Below are 14,615 nucleotides of genomic sequence, written 5' to 3' on the forward strand. Positions count from 1 at the left end.
CCCATCCTATAATGCCCCCTTCAGCCCCTTGACCCCTCCCACAACGATCTCAAAGCACCAGAAAACTAATTACCCATTAGCAGGAGAACGATGGCTTACTATTACCTGCTACAACACCCATTTACAGTTAGTTAGGGTTAAGGGTTAGGATTTAAAGTTAGGATTAGGGGTACGGTTTAGCATTAGGCTTATCCCTGGGGGGGGGTTGTCTCTGGTGGTCCCACAGCGTTGCTTCCTCCCCACCCCCAACACTCGGCGCTGAGGTCGACGACCAAAATGATCCTGAGTCACCTTTTCACCCAGGTAGGGGCTTGGGGGGGCCAGGGGGGGCTTGGGGGGGGTCAGGGGGGCAGTTATTGGGGTCCCAGGGGTTACTCGGGGGTCTGAGGGGGAATTGGGAGGTCCCCGGGGGGTCCCAGAAGGTCTTGGGTGGTCTGGGAGAGGGGAGGGGTGTCAGAGGTGACCGGGGGGGTCAGAGGTGACCCGGGGGGGAGGGGATGTCAGAGGTGACAGATGAGCCCTGGGAGGGGGGTGTGTGTCAGAGGCCCCCCAGGGGCTGCCCTCGCCACGGCCCCCCCAACCCCTGAGGGACCCCAAATATCCCCTGGGACCCCCTCCCTCCCCCCTTCCTGCTTGAGACCTTCCCAGGAGCCTCCACTACCCCCCCTCAGAGACCCCCCCAGTGTGCCCTGGGCCCCCCTGAGACCCCTCCAATGACCGCTGGGACCCCCCCCCAGCACCACAAGTGACCTTTGACCCCATTATCCAGTTATCAATAAGGGGTCAAATCAGCAACGGAACCGACTCCAGTGTGACCAGTATGGGAACTGGAAGGACACTGGGAGGGGAAGGGGAGGGGACTGGGCGTACATCTTTGTGCTGATGTCGGGTGACCACCCACCTTCTTGCTCTGCTCCTCTGGCCTCTGTTCTGTTCAACTCTGCTTTAGACCCTGTCCCCCTGACACGGTAAAGAAACCCTAACCAAAGTCACCCAGAGAGATGGGGAGAGCTGAAACAGTCTCCCTTCTCTTTAGGTAAACCACCCAGGGTCACTGCCCGCAGCCAAAGACTGCAGCTGCAATGGCACAGAATATCTGGGTGAAGGAGAGGAAAACTTAAGTGGCACATCTGAAAAGTCAGTGGATGCCTTCACAGGCATTTAGGGGGCTGCTGGACTCTGTTTTTCACTCATACTACCTTCAAAACACCCCTGGCAAGCCCTAAGCTGGCACCCCAGCCCTCCCTCCATCTCTGGGCTCTAACCCCCCACTGCCTACTTGCAAACCTGGGTGTCTGTAGCCATCTTCAACACAGAGCAGCTTCACCTGAGGACTGGATAACACGGGTGAAAAAATGCCAAGCTGCAGTTGAGATGATTGGGAGATCCCAAAAGATGCAAGGCTCCTAAGGAAAAGAAAAAAAGATAACACATTACAGAAGCACCTTACCAACACAGCACACAAAATTCTTAAATTTAAAACCCCTACATTTGAGTGTAATCCTCTTCATTGCCATATACAGCTCTGACCTCACATGACACCCCAGCTTCTGACTGTGCTCCTCCAGCCTCTTCTGTTTATCTCTGCTTTACATCCAGTCCCTCTGATACTGCAAAGAAATGAGTTACCAAAGTCAGCCATATAGACAGGGGGACCTTAACTGCTGCCCAATTGTCACTTCTCTTTGGACAAGCCCTCTGGGGTCCAAAGACAACCTGCACAAACAAACACTGCCCTAACTTTAAGGCCCTGAGTGGCTGAGCCTATCAACAGGGTAACCGCCAAGTCTCCTTTCTACTCCACCTACCCCCAATTCTACACTGCAGGGCAGTTCCAGGCCCAACACAAACTCCAGTGACACATTTCCAGACAAGTGCTGTGCTGTGACGAGGAGAGAGAACTCTGAGAAAGGAACGACGCCAAAATGGACGTGCTGCCGCACGAGAAGACGGAGGATACGGCGAGACTGAACGCAGGAGGCTCTGAGGAGCCTGAAAAGGCACTCTTAACAATGTTCTGTGACAAGAACTGCCTACAAAATTGCTAAGATGGAGGGGAGACAATGCTCTGTTCAGAATCTTCTTGGATTCTCACAAGTCCCGGGCGGTTACAAGGGATGACTGCACAGCACAGCCACTGCTACAACCTGTCAGGAGGCTGTAAAAGACACCTGACCTGACACTTCTCAGATGCGATTCCGATGCACATCCAAACTAGCGAGCCAAAGAACGGATGGTACGGGCACTGGGCTGGGCAGTGCAGAGGTTCAAGACCCTAGGAATGATGCCTTGAGATCTCTGATAAGAACTTTGAGGGCAGAAAGCAAAGACGTGGTGACTGTGAATTGTAAGACACAAGACAAAGAGTGGACAAAGGACACGACACAGACCTGAACTGCTCTGCCCTGCACACCCTACTCCAGTGATGAAAACTAAACTGCTCCTCCTGTGTGTGCCAAGGGCCTGTTAGGGCAGACCCTTTCCCCCATGCTAATTTGAAAATCCCTCCCTCCTAACCATAACATTAGATCCAGCTCTCATCCCCTCTCCAGGTGCTAGTCCTCCACTTATCTTTCCCACAGCTGGGGATGTGAATCCATCTTGGATGCCAAGGAAGGACGCCCGGCTGGCTCACAGGGTCCTGTGATCCCTGACTGGGTCGCTGCGAGAAAGAAAACAGAAACTGACACAAGAGTCGGGCAGCAGGTGGGAGATAACCCCGCAATTGGCTACTCACCCTCCCCTGAGCCCAGAGGTTCTCGGGCCCCTGGCTCCGACCCCGGTCGGACGCTGCTGCCCTCACTGTGTGCCGTACCTGGGGGAGTGAGAAAAAAAGTTACCTGGTGTTTCTGCAAGTAAGGGAGACCCCAGCACCTCCTCCCTACCTCCCTGACTCAACCTCAATGCTCCTCCTTTGCCAAAGGCAGGCAGGATGGCACCTGCAACTGGAAAAGGTCCAGCCTTAATTGATGAGCCTGGTAGTACTAGGAGATTACTCACAAGGACAGCTGAAGACCATCAAACCTAAAGGCTCCTAAGGAAAAGAAAAAAAGATAACACATTACAAAAGCACCTTACCAACACAGCACACAAAATTCTTAAATTTAAAACCCCTGCATTTGAGTGTAATCCTCTTCATTGCCATATACAGCTCTGCTGCTTTGGATGCCAAAGTTGATGCTTCAATAAAGCAGGAATAGCTTGAGAAGGCCCATTCAATGAAAGAAAGGGAGAGCTCTTATCCCATTGAAGCCCAGCTGCTGGATGAGCTCACTTGCACACGATTGCACACGAGTTATGTGCACCCGCTCCATCCGGCAGGACCGTATGGACATCGGCTCGACTGCCTGAGGTAACTGATATGTGGATGGGAGACCCTGAGCGATATTCTGTCTACCCACTGACCCACGGAGCAGGGCAGAGCAGTTCCAGGCTGACCCCAAGTGAGACACCCCGCACCAGTGACGACACACACCACGTGACACAATTGAGAGAAGAAGGACACAAAACAGGGACGAGACAGAGGACGTGACACAGACCGGAACTGCTCTGCCCTGCACACATGAATCCAATAATACAAAGTAAGCCCTTCCTTCGATGCGTCCAAATAACCTGTTACAGGATACCCACTGCACCGGACTAATTTCAAAAATCCCTCTGGGCCAGGCACATGCGTGCACCAACTCCCAGCCCCTCTCTGGGTCTTGGCCCTGCACTTATCTTTCCAAGAGCCGGGGATGCGAATCCATCTTGGATGCAGAGGAGGGGCACCTGGGCTGGCTCAGAGGTTCCTGTCGTCATGAGAGTACTCGGAGTCAACTGCGAGAAAGAAAACCAGACACAAGATCTGAGTCGTGTGGCACGTGGCCCCAGCCCCCATGATCCCTCTACTCACCGTCACCGAGGCAGGTCCTCAGGTCACTGGCTCTGACCAGAGCTGGACAATGTGCTGTCATCTTCTGGGATACCTGAGCGAGAGAGAGACACAATTAGAGGGCATTTCTGAAGCTGCAGTGGATCCCTGCTCCTCCTGCTGCCTCCCCAACTCGCCTCCAATGCCAGGATGCTCCCAAAGGTTAGCTGGATGGCACCTGCAATCACTAGAGCTCAGTGTCTTGTTGCTCATCCTTCTAGTACTCCGAGACTGCAGCCAAAGACAGCTCGAGAGGACCGAACCGGGTCAGTCGCCCCATCGTGAGGTGGATCCTGCAGTCACGAGGTTACTCCAAGTCAACTACGAGAAAGGAAACCGTAACCCATATGTGAGTTGTGTGGCATGGAGCTCAAACCCCAGCGATCCCCCTACTCACCATCACCGAGGCCCTGACCAGAGTCGGACACTGTGCCTCTCACCTTCTGGGATACCTCAGTGAGTGACACACAACATTAGAAGGCATCTCTAAAGCTGCAGTGGATCCCTGCTCCTTCTGCTGCCTCCCCGACTCACCTAGAAGGCTCCTCTCTCTTCAGCTGCTCCCAAGACCGCCCCTGCAAATGAAATGGGGAAATGCTCAAACACTGAGCTCTCAAACATTTAGGGATGGCTCATGAGCAAAGCCAAAAACCGCTAACCCCCATCGGACTGCACGCCGAAGCGTTGCTACACACCGTGAAGTGGACGGACGGCCACTGCAAGACAACACGGACGTTTGTTAATTAGCTGTATTAGAGATTTTCTTTTTTTAAAGACAGTCCATGATTACCCTCTTTTGCCAATATATTTCAGTTGAGATGGTGACATAATGCTTACAAACATTAAAAGAAAGTGAATAACAGGTTAAAAGTGTACAGCTGCAACTCCTAATTCACTGTTCCAAGTAACTGAAAGAAAGTTAAAGCCTGAGTTGTTTTATAGGATTTTCTGACACTGACTTCAGGTATCAGACTTCATTCCTGAGCTCTTTGGGCTGGAAGTCAGCTTAAAGAAGACAGAGGTCCTCCATCAACCTGCACCTCAGGAAGTCTTCCATCATCCCCACATCACCATTGGCCAATCAGAGCTCAAATCAGTCCAACAGTTTAACTACCTTGGTAGCCTCATCTCCTCAGATGGTAAGATCGACGGAGAGATAGACAACAGGTTAGCCAAGGCATATAGTGCCTTCGGAAAACTCCACAAGAGAGTATGGCGTAATAAACACTTGAAGAAAAGCACCAAGATCGGTGTTTACAAAGCCATAGTGTTGTCTACTCTCCTATATGGTTCTGAATCATGGGTCATCTACCACCACCACCTGCGTCTCCTAGAACGCTTCCATCAGCGCTGCCTCCGTACAATCCTTAACATCCGCTGGTCAGATTATGTGACCAATACATCTGTACTAGAGCAAGCAGCTGTAACTAGGATGCCTCGCAGGGAAAAGGTGCCAGCACAGAAAGCCCTGGCTGACCACGGACTGCCCAGGCTGTGCCACACACTGCACCTGAAAGCCAAAGCTGAGAAGCTTTCTGTCCTGGGGCACAGGGCTGCTACCCCTCTCGTCAGCCCCGCCCCGCCATTGCCGGCCCCGGAGCCCCCAAACCGATACAAATGAGTTTCCCTCGCAGGGAAAAGGTGCCAGCACAGAAAGCCCTGGCTGAACACGGACTGCCCAGGCTGTGCCACACACTGCACCTGAAAGCCAAAGCTGAGAAGCTTTCTGTCCTGGGGCACAGGGCTGCTACCCCTCTCGTCAGCCCCGCCCCGCCATTGCCGGCCCCGGAGCCCCCAAACCGATACAAATGAGGATGCCCTCGCAGGGAAAAGGTGCCAGCACAGAAAGCCCTGGCTGAACACGGACTGCCCAGGCTGTGCCACACACTGCACCTGAAAGCCAAAGCTGAGAAGCTTTCTGTCCTGGGGCACAGGGCTGCTACCCCTCTCGTCAGCCCCGCCCCGCCATTGCCGGCCCCGGAGCCCCCAAAGCCGATACAAATGAGGATGCCTCGCAGGGAAAAGGTGCCAGCACAGAAAGCCCTGGCTGAACACGGACTGCCCAGGCTGTGCCACACACTGCACCTGAAAGCCAAAGCTGAGAAGCTTTCTGTCCTGGGGCACAGGGCTGCTACCCCTCTCGTCAGCCCCGCCCCGCCAGTGCCCGCCCCGGAGCCCCCAAACCGATACAAATGAGTTTCCCTCCCAGGGAAAAGGTGCCAGCACAGAAAGCCCTGGCTGAACACGGACTGCCCAGGCTGTGCCACACACTGCACCTGAAAGCCAAAGCTGAGAAGCTTTCTGTCCTGGGGCACAGGGCTGCTACCCCTCTCGTCAGCCCCGCCCCGCCATTGCCGGCCCCGGAGCCCCCAAACCGATACAAATGAGTTTCCCTCCCAGGGAAAAGGTGCCAGCACAGAAAGCCCTGGCTGAACACGGACTGCCCAGGCTGTGCCACACACTGCACCTGAAAGCCAAAGCTGAGAAGCTTTCTGTCCTGGGGCACAGGGCTGCTACCCCTCTCGTCAGCCCCGCCCCGCCATTGCCGGCCCCGGAGCCCCCAAAGCGATACAAATGAGTATGCCTCGCAGGGAAAAGGTGCCAGCACAGAAAGCCCTGGCTGAACACGGACTGCCCAGGCTGTGCCACACACTGCACCTGAAAGCCAAAGCTGAGAAGCTTTCTGTCCTGGGGCACAGGGCTGCTACCCCTCTCGTCAGCCCCGCCCCGCCAGTGCCCGCCCCGGAGCCCCCAAACCGATACAAATGAGTTTCCCTCCCAGGGAAAAGGTGCCAGCACAGAAAGCCCTGGCTGAACACGGACTGCCCAGGCTGTGCCACACACTGCACCTGAAAGCCAAAGCTGAGAAGCTTTCTGTCCTGGGGCACAGGGCTCCTACCCCTCTCGTCAGCCCCGCCCCGCCATTGCCGGCCCCGGAGCCCCCAAACCGATACAAATGAGTTTCCCTCCCAGGGAAAAGGTGCCAGCACAGAAAGCCCTGGCTGAACACGGACTGCCCAGGCTGTGCCACACACTGCACCTGAAAGCCAAAGCTGAGAAGCTTTCTGTCCTGGGGCACAGGGCTCCTACCCCTCTCGTCAGCCCCGCCCCGCCAGTGCCGGCCCCGGAGCCCCCAAAGCCGATACAAATGAGGATGCCTCGCAGGGAAAAGGTGCCAGCACAGAAAGCCCTGGCTGAACACGGACTGCCCAGGCTGTGCCACACACTGCACCTGAAAGCCAAAGCTGAGAAGCTTTCTGTCCTGGGGCACAGGGCTCCTACCCCTCTCGTCAGCCCCGCCCCGCCAGTGCCGGCCCCGGAGCCCCCAAACCGATACAAATGAGTTTCCCTCCCAGGGAAAAGGTGCCAGCACAGAAAGCCCTGGCTGAACACGGACTGCCCAGGCTGTGCCACACACTGCACCTGAAAGCCAAAGCTGAGAAGCTTTCTGTCCTGGGGCACAGGGCTCCTACCCCTCTCGTCAGCCCCTCCCCGCCATTGCCGGCCCCGGAGCCCCCAAAGCGATACAAATGAGTTTCCCTCCCAGGGAAAAGGTGCCAGCACAGAAAGCCCTGGCTGAACACGGACTGCCCAGGCTGTGCCACACACTGCACCTGAAAGCCAAAGCTGAGAAGCTTTCTGTCCTGGGGCACAGGGCTGCTACCCCTCTCGTCAGCCCCGCCCCGCCAGTGCCCGCCCCGGAGCCCCCAAACCGATACAAATGAGTTTCCCTCCCAGGGAAAAGGTGCCAGCACAGAAAGCCCTGGCTGAACACGGACTGCCCAGGCTGTGCCACACACTGCACCTGAAAGCCAAAGCTGAGAAGCTTTCTGTCCTGGGGCACAGGGCTGCTACCCCTCTCGTCAGCCCCGCCCCGCCAGTGCCGGCCCCGGAGCCCCCAAACCGATACAAATGAGTTTCCCTCCCAGGGAAAAGGTGCCAGCACAGAAAGCCCTGGCTGAACACGGACTGCCCAGGCTGTGCCACACACTGCACCTGAAAGCCAAAGCTGAGAAGCTTTCTGTCCTGGGGCACAGGGCTGCTACCCCTCTCGTCAGCCCCGCCCCGCCATTGCCGGCCCCGGAGCCCCCAAAGCCGATACAAATGAGGATTCCTCGCAGGGAAAAGGTGCCAGCACAGAAAGCCCTGGCTGAACACGGACTGCCCAGGCTGTGCCACACACTGCACCTGAAAGCCAAAGCTGAGAAGCTTTCTGTCCTGGGGCACAGGGCTGCTACCCCTCTCGTCAGCCCCTCCCCGCCATTGCCGGCCCCGGAGCCCCCAAACCGATACAAATGAGTTTCCCTCCCAGGGAAAAGGTGCCAGCACAGAAAGCCCTGGCTGAACACGGACTGCCCAGGCTGTGCCACACACTGCACCTGAAAGCCAAAGCTGAGAAGCTTTCTGTCCTGGGGCACAGGGCTGCTACCCCTCTCGTCAGCCCCGCCCCGCCATTGCCGGCCCCGGAGCCCCCAAAGGCGATACAAATGAGTTTCCCTCCCAGGGAAAAGGTGCCAGCACAGAAAGCCCTGGCTGAACACGGACTGCCCAGGCTGTGCCACACACTGCACCTGAAAGCCAAAGCTGAGAAGCTTTCTGTCCTGGGGCACAGGGCTGCTACCCCTCTCGTCAGCCCCGCCCCGCCAGTGCCGGCCCCGGAGCCCCCAAACCGATACAAATGAGTTTCCCTCCCAGGGAAAAGGTGCCAGCACAGAAAGCCCTGGCTGAACACGGACTGCCCAGGCTGTGCCACACACTGCACCTGAAAGCCAAAGCTGAGAAGCTTTCTGTCCTGGGGCACAGGGCTGCTACCCCTCTCGTCAGCCCCGCCCCGCCATTGCCGGCCCCGGAGCCCCCAAAGCCGATACAAATGAGTTTCCCTCCCAGGGAAAAGGTGCCAGCACAGAAAGCCCTGGCTGAACACGGACTGCCCAGGCTGTGCCACACACTGCACCTGAAAGCCAAAGCTGAGAAGCTTTCTGTCCTGGGGCACAGGGCTGCTACCCCTCTCGTCAGCCCCGCCCCGCCATTGCCGGCCCCGGAGCCCCCAAAGCCGATACAAATGAGTTTCCCTCCCAGGGAAAAGGTGCCAGCACAGAAAGCCCTGGCTGAACACGGACTGCCCAGGCTGTGCCACACACTGCACCTGAAAGCCAAAGCTGAGAAGCTTTCTGTCCTGGGGCACAGGGCTGCTACCCCTCTCGTCAGCCCCGCCCCGCCATTGCCGGCCCCGGAGCCCCCAAAGCGATACAAATGAGGATTCCTCGCAGGGAAAAGGTGCCAGCACAGAAAGCCCTGGCTGAACACGGACTGCCCAGGCTGTGCCACACACTGCACCTGAAAGCCAAAGCTGAGAAGCTTTCTGTCCTGGGGCACAGGGCTGCTACCCCTCTCGTCAGCCCCGCCCCGCCAGTGCCGCCCCGGAGCCCCCAAACCGATACAAATGAGTTTCCCTCCCAGGGAAAAGGTGCCAGCACAGAAAGCCCTGGCTGAACACGGACTGCCCAGGCTGTGCCACACACTGCACCTGAAAGCCAAAGCTGAGAAGCTTTCTGTCCTGGGGCACAGGGCTGCTACCCCTCTCGTCAGCCCCGCCCCGCCATTGCCGGCCCCGGAGCCCCCAAAGCGATACAAATGAGGATGCCTCGCAGGGAAAAGGTGCCAGCACAGAAAGCCCTGGCTGAACACGGACTGCCCAGGCTGTGCCACACACTGCACCTGAAAGCCAAAGCTGAGAAGCTTTCTGTCCTGGGGCACAGGGCTGCTACCCCTCTCGTCAGCCCCGCCCCGCCAGTGCCGGCCCCGGAGCCCCCAAACCGATACAAATGAGTTTCCCTCCCAGGGAAAAGGTGCCAGCACAGAAAGCCCTGGCTGAACACGGACTGCCCAGGCTGTGCCACACACTGCACCTGAAAGCCAAAGCTGAGAAGCTTTCTGTCCTGGGGCACAGGGCTGCTACCCCTCTCGTCAGCCCCGCCCCGCCAGTGCCGGCCCCGGAGCCCCCAAACCGATACAAATGAGTTTCCCTCGCAGGGAAAAGGTGCCAGCACAGAAAGCCCTGGCTGAACACGGACTGCCCAGGCTGTGCCACACACTGCACCTGAAAGCCAAAGCTGAGAAGCTTTCTGTCCTGGGGCACAGGGCTGCCTACCCCTCTCGTCAGCCCCGCCCCGCCATTGCCGGCCCCGGAGCCCCCAAACCGATACAAATGAGTTTCCCTCCCAGGGAAAAGGTGCCAGCACAGAAAGCCCTGGCTGAACACGGACTGCCCAGGCTGTGCCACACACTGCACCTGAAAGCCAAAGCTGAGAAGCTTTCTGTCCTGGGGCACAGGGCTGCTACCCCTCTCGTCAGCCCCGCCCCGCCAGTGCCGGCCCCGGAGCCCCCAAAGCCGATACAAATGAGTTTCCCTCCCAGGGAAAAGGTGCCAGCACAGAAAGCCCTGGCTGAACACGGACTGCCCAGGCTGTGCCACACACTGCACCTGAAAGCCAAAGCTGAGAAGCTTTCTGTCCTGGGGCACAGGGCTGCTACCCCTCTCGTCAGCCCCGCCCCGCCAGTGCCGGCCCCGGAGCCCCCAAAGCCGATACAAATGAGTTTCCCTCCCAGGGAAAAGGTGCCAGCACAGAAAGCCCTGGCTGAACACGGACTGCCCAGGCTGTGCCACACACTGCACCTGAAAGCCAAAGCTGAGAAGCTTTCTGTCCTGGGGCACAGGGCTGCTACCCCTCTCGTCAGCCCCGCCCCGCCAGTGCCGGCCCCGGAGCCCCCAAAGCCGATACAAATGAGGATGCCTCGCAGGGAAAAGGTGCCAGCACAGAAAGCCCTGGCTGAACACGGACTGCCCAGGCTGTGCCACACACTGCACCTGAAAGCCAAAGCTGAGAAGCTTTCTGTCCTGGGGCACAGGGCTGCTACCCCTCTCGTCAGCCCCGCCCCGCCAGTGCCGGCCCCGGAGCCCCCAAACCGATACAAATGAGTTTCCCTCCCAGGGAAAAGGTGCCAGCACAGAAAGCCCTGGCTGAACACGGACTGCCCAGGCTGTGCCACACACTGCACCTGAAAGCCAAAGCTGAGAAGCTTTCTGTCCTGGGGCACAGGGCTGCTACCCCTCTCGTCAGCCCCGCCCCGCCATTGCCGGCCCCGGAGCCCCCAAACCGATACAAATGAGTTTCCCTCCCAGGGAAAAGGTGCCAGCACAGAAAGCCCTGGCTGAACACGGACTGCCCAGGCTGTGCCACACACTGCACCTGAAAGCCAAAGCTGAGAAGCTTTCTGTCCTGGGGCACAGGGCTGCTACCCCTCTCGTCAGCCCCGCCCCGCCATTGCCGGCCCCGGAGCCCCCAAAACCGATACAAATGAGTATTCCTCGCAGGGAAAAGGTGCCAGCACAGAAAGCCCTGGCTGAACACGGACTGCCCAGGCTGTGCCACACACTGCACCTGAAAGCCAAAGCTGAGAAGCTTTCTGTCCTGGGGCACAGGGCTGCTACCCCTCTCGTCAGCCCCGCCCCGCCAGTGCCGCCCCGGAGCCCCCAAACCGATACAAATGAGTTTCCCTCCCAGGGAAAAGGTGCCAGCACAGAAAGCCCTGGCTGAACACGGACTGCCCAGGCTGTGCCACACACTGCACCTGAAAGCCAAAGCTGAGAAGCTTTCTGTCCTGGGGCACAGGGCTGCTACCCCTCTCGTCAGCCCCGCCCCGCCATTGCCGGCCCCGGAGCCCCCAAAGCGATACAAATGAGTTTCCCTCGCAGGGAAAAGGTGCCAGCACAGAAAGCCCTGGCTGAACACGGACTGCCCAGGCTGTGCCACACACTGCACCTGAAAGCCAAAGCTGAGAAGCTTTCTGTCCTGGGGCACAGGGCTGCTACCCCTCTCGTCAGCCCCGCCCCGCCATTGCCGGCCCCGGAGCCCCCAAAACCGATACAAATGAGTTTCCCTCCCAGGGAAAAGGTGCCAGCACAGAAAGCCCTGGCTGAACACGGACTGCCCAGGCTGTGCCACACACTGCACCTGAAAGCCAAAGCTGAGAAGCTTTCTGTCCTGGGGCACAGGGCTGCTACCCCTCTCGTCAGCCCCGCCCCGCCATTGCCGGCCCCGGAGCCCCCAAACCGATACAAATGAGTTTCCCTCGCAGGGAAAAGGTGCCAGCACAGAAAGCCCTGGCTGAACACGGACTGCCCAGGCTGTGCCACACACTGCACCTGAAAGCCAAAGCTGAGAAGCTTTCTGTCCTGGGGCACAGGGCTGCTACCCCTCTCGTCAGCCCCGCCCCGCCAGTGCCGGCCCCGGAGCCCCCAAACCGATACAAATGAGGATTCCTCGCAGGGAAAAGGTGCCAGCACAGAAAGCCCTGGCTGAACACGGACTGCCCAGGCTGTGCCACACACTGCACCTGAAAGCCAAAGCTGAGAAGCTTTCTGTCCTGGGGCACAGGGCTGCTACCCCTCTCGTCAGCCCCGCCCCGCCAGTGCCGGCCCCGGAGCCCCCAAACCGATACAAATGAGTTTCCCTCCCAGGGAAAAGGTGCCAGCACAGAAAGCCCTGGCTGAACACGGACTGCCCAGGCTGTGCCACACACTGCACCTGAAAGCCAAAGCTGAGAAGCTTTCTGTCCTGGGGCACAGGGCTGCTACCCCTCTCGTCAGCCCCGCCCCGCCATTGCCGGCCCCGGAGCCCCCAAACCGATACAAATGAGTTTCCCTCCCAGGGAAAAGGTGCCAGCACAGAAAGCCCTGGCTGAACACGGACTGCCCAGGCTGTGCCACACACTGCACCTGAAAGCCAAAGCTGAGAAGCTTTCTGTCCTGGGGCACAGGGCTGCTACCCCTCTCGTCAGCCCCGCCCCGCCATTGCCGGCCCCGGAGCCCCCCAAACCGATACAAATGAGTTTCCCTCGCAGGGAAAAGGTGCCAGCACAGAAAGCCCTGGCTGAACACGGACTGCCCAGGCTGTGCCACACACTGCACCTGAAAGCCAAAGCTGAGAAGCTTTCTGTCCTGGGGCACAGGGCTGCTACCCCTCTCGTCAGCCCCGCCCCGCCAGTGCCGGCCCCGGAGCCCCCAAACCGATACAAATGAGTTTCCCTCCCAGGGAAAAGGTGCCAGCACAGAAAGCCCTGGCTGAACACGGACTGCCCAGGCTGTGCCACACACTGCACCTGAAAGCCAAAGCTGAGAAGCTTTCTGTCCTGGGGCACAGGGCTGCTACCCCTCTCGTCAGCCCCGCCCCGCCAGTGCCGGCCCCGGAGCCCCCAAACCGATACAAATGAGTTTCCCTCCCAGGGAAAAGGTGCCAGCACAGAAAGCCCTGGCTGAACACGGACTGCCCAGGCTGTGCCACACACTGCACCTGAAAGCCAAAGCTGAGAAGCTTTCTGTCCTGGGGCACAGGGCTGCTACCCCTCTCGTCAGCCCCGCCCCGCCATTGCCGGCCCCGGAGCCCCCAAACCGATACAAATGAGTTTCCCTCCCAGGGAAAAGGTGCCAGCACAGAAAGCCCTGGCTGAACACGGACTGCCCAGGCTGTGCCACACACTGCACCTGAAAGCCAAAGCTGAGAAGCTTTCTGTCCTGGGGCACAGGGCTGCTACCCCTCTCGTCAGCCCCGCCCCGCCAGTGCCGGCCCCGGAGCCCCCAAACCGATACAAATGAGTTTCCCTCCAGGGAAAAGGTGCCAGCACAGAAAGCCCTGGCTGAACACGGACTGCCCAGGCTGTGCCACACACTGCACCTGAAAGCCAAAGCTGAGAAGCTTTCTGTCCTGGGGCACAGGGCTGCTACCCCTCTCGTCAGCCCCGCCCCGCCATTGCCGGCCCCGGAGCCCCCAAACCGATACAAATGAGTTTCCCTCGCAGGGAAAAGGTGCCAGCACAGAAAGCCCTGGCTGAACACGGACTGCCCAGGCTGTGCCACACACTGCACCTGAAAGCCAAAGCTGAGAAGCTTTCTGTCCTGGGGCACAGGGCTGCTACCCCTCTCGTCAGCCCCGCCCCGCCATTGCCGGCCCCGGAGCCCCCAAACCGATACAAATGAGTTTCCCTCCCAGGGAAAAGGTGCCAGCACAGAAAGCCCTGGCTGAACACGGACTGCCCAGGCTGTGCCACACACTGCACCTGAAAGCCAAAGCTGAGAAGCTTTCTGTCCTGGGGCACAGGGCTGCTACCCCTCTCGTCAGCCCCGCCCCGCCATTGCCGGCCCCGGAGCCCCCAAAGCGATACAAATGAGTTTCCCTCCCAGGGAAAAGGTGCCAGCACAGAAAGCCCTGGCTGAACACGGACTGCCCAGGCTGTGCCACACACTGCACCTGAAAGCCAAAGCTGAGAAGCTTTCTGTCCTGGGGCACAGGGCTGCTACCCCTCTCGTCAGCCCCGCCCCGCCATTGCCGGCCCCGGAGCCCCCAAACCGATACAAATGAGTTTCCCTCCCAGGGAAAAGGTGCCAGCACAGAAAGCCCTGGCTGAACACGGACTGCCCAGGCTGTGCCACACACTGCACCTGAAAGCCAAAGCTGAGAAGCTTTCTGTCCTGGGGCACAGGGCTGCTACCCCTCTCGTCAGCCCCGCCCCGCCATTGCCGGCCCCGGAGCCCCCAAACCGATACAAATGAGTTTCCCTCCCAGGGAAAAGGTGCCAGCACAGAAAGCCCTGGCTGAACACGGACTGCCCAGGCTGTGCCACACACTGCACCTGAAAGCCAAAG

At 58.8% G+C, this 14,615-nt stretch overlaps 1 long non-coding RNA gene across 1 annotated transcript; it reads right to left on the minus strand.

The window, feature by feature from the left end:
* Positions 1-3,065: 3,065 nt before the first annotated feature.
* On the minus strand, positions 3,066-4,540 carry LOC116781902. Its single transcript, XR_004355019.1, has 3 exons — positions 4,448-4,540; positions 4,311-4,365; positions 3,066-3,819 (listed from the first exon to the last, which is right to left on the minus strand). It is a non-coding gene; the product is annotated as an uncharacterized LOC116781902 (long non-coding RNA).
* Between the last annotated feature and the right edge of the window lie 10,075 nt (positions 4,541-14,615).

Source organism: Chiroxiphia lanceolata, unplaced genomic scaffold, assembly GCF_009829145.1.
Source record: "Chiroxiphia lanceolata isolate bChiLan1 unplaced genomic scaffold, bChiLan1.pri scaffold_86_arrow_ctg1, whole genome shotgun sequence".
Lineage (NCBI taxonomy): Eukaryota > Metazoa > Chordata > Aves > Passeriformes > Pipridae > Chiroxiphia > Chiroxiphia lanceolata.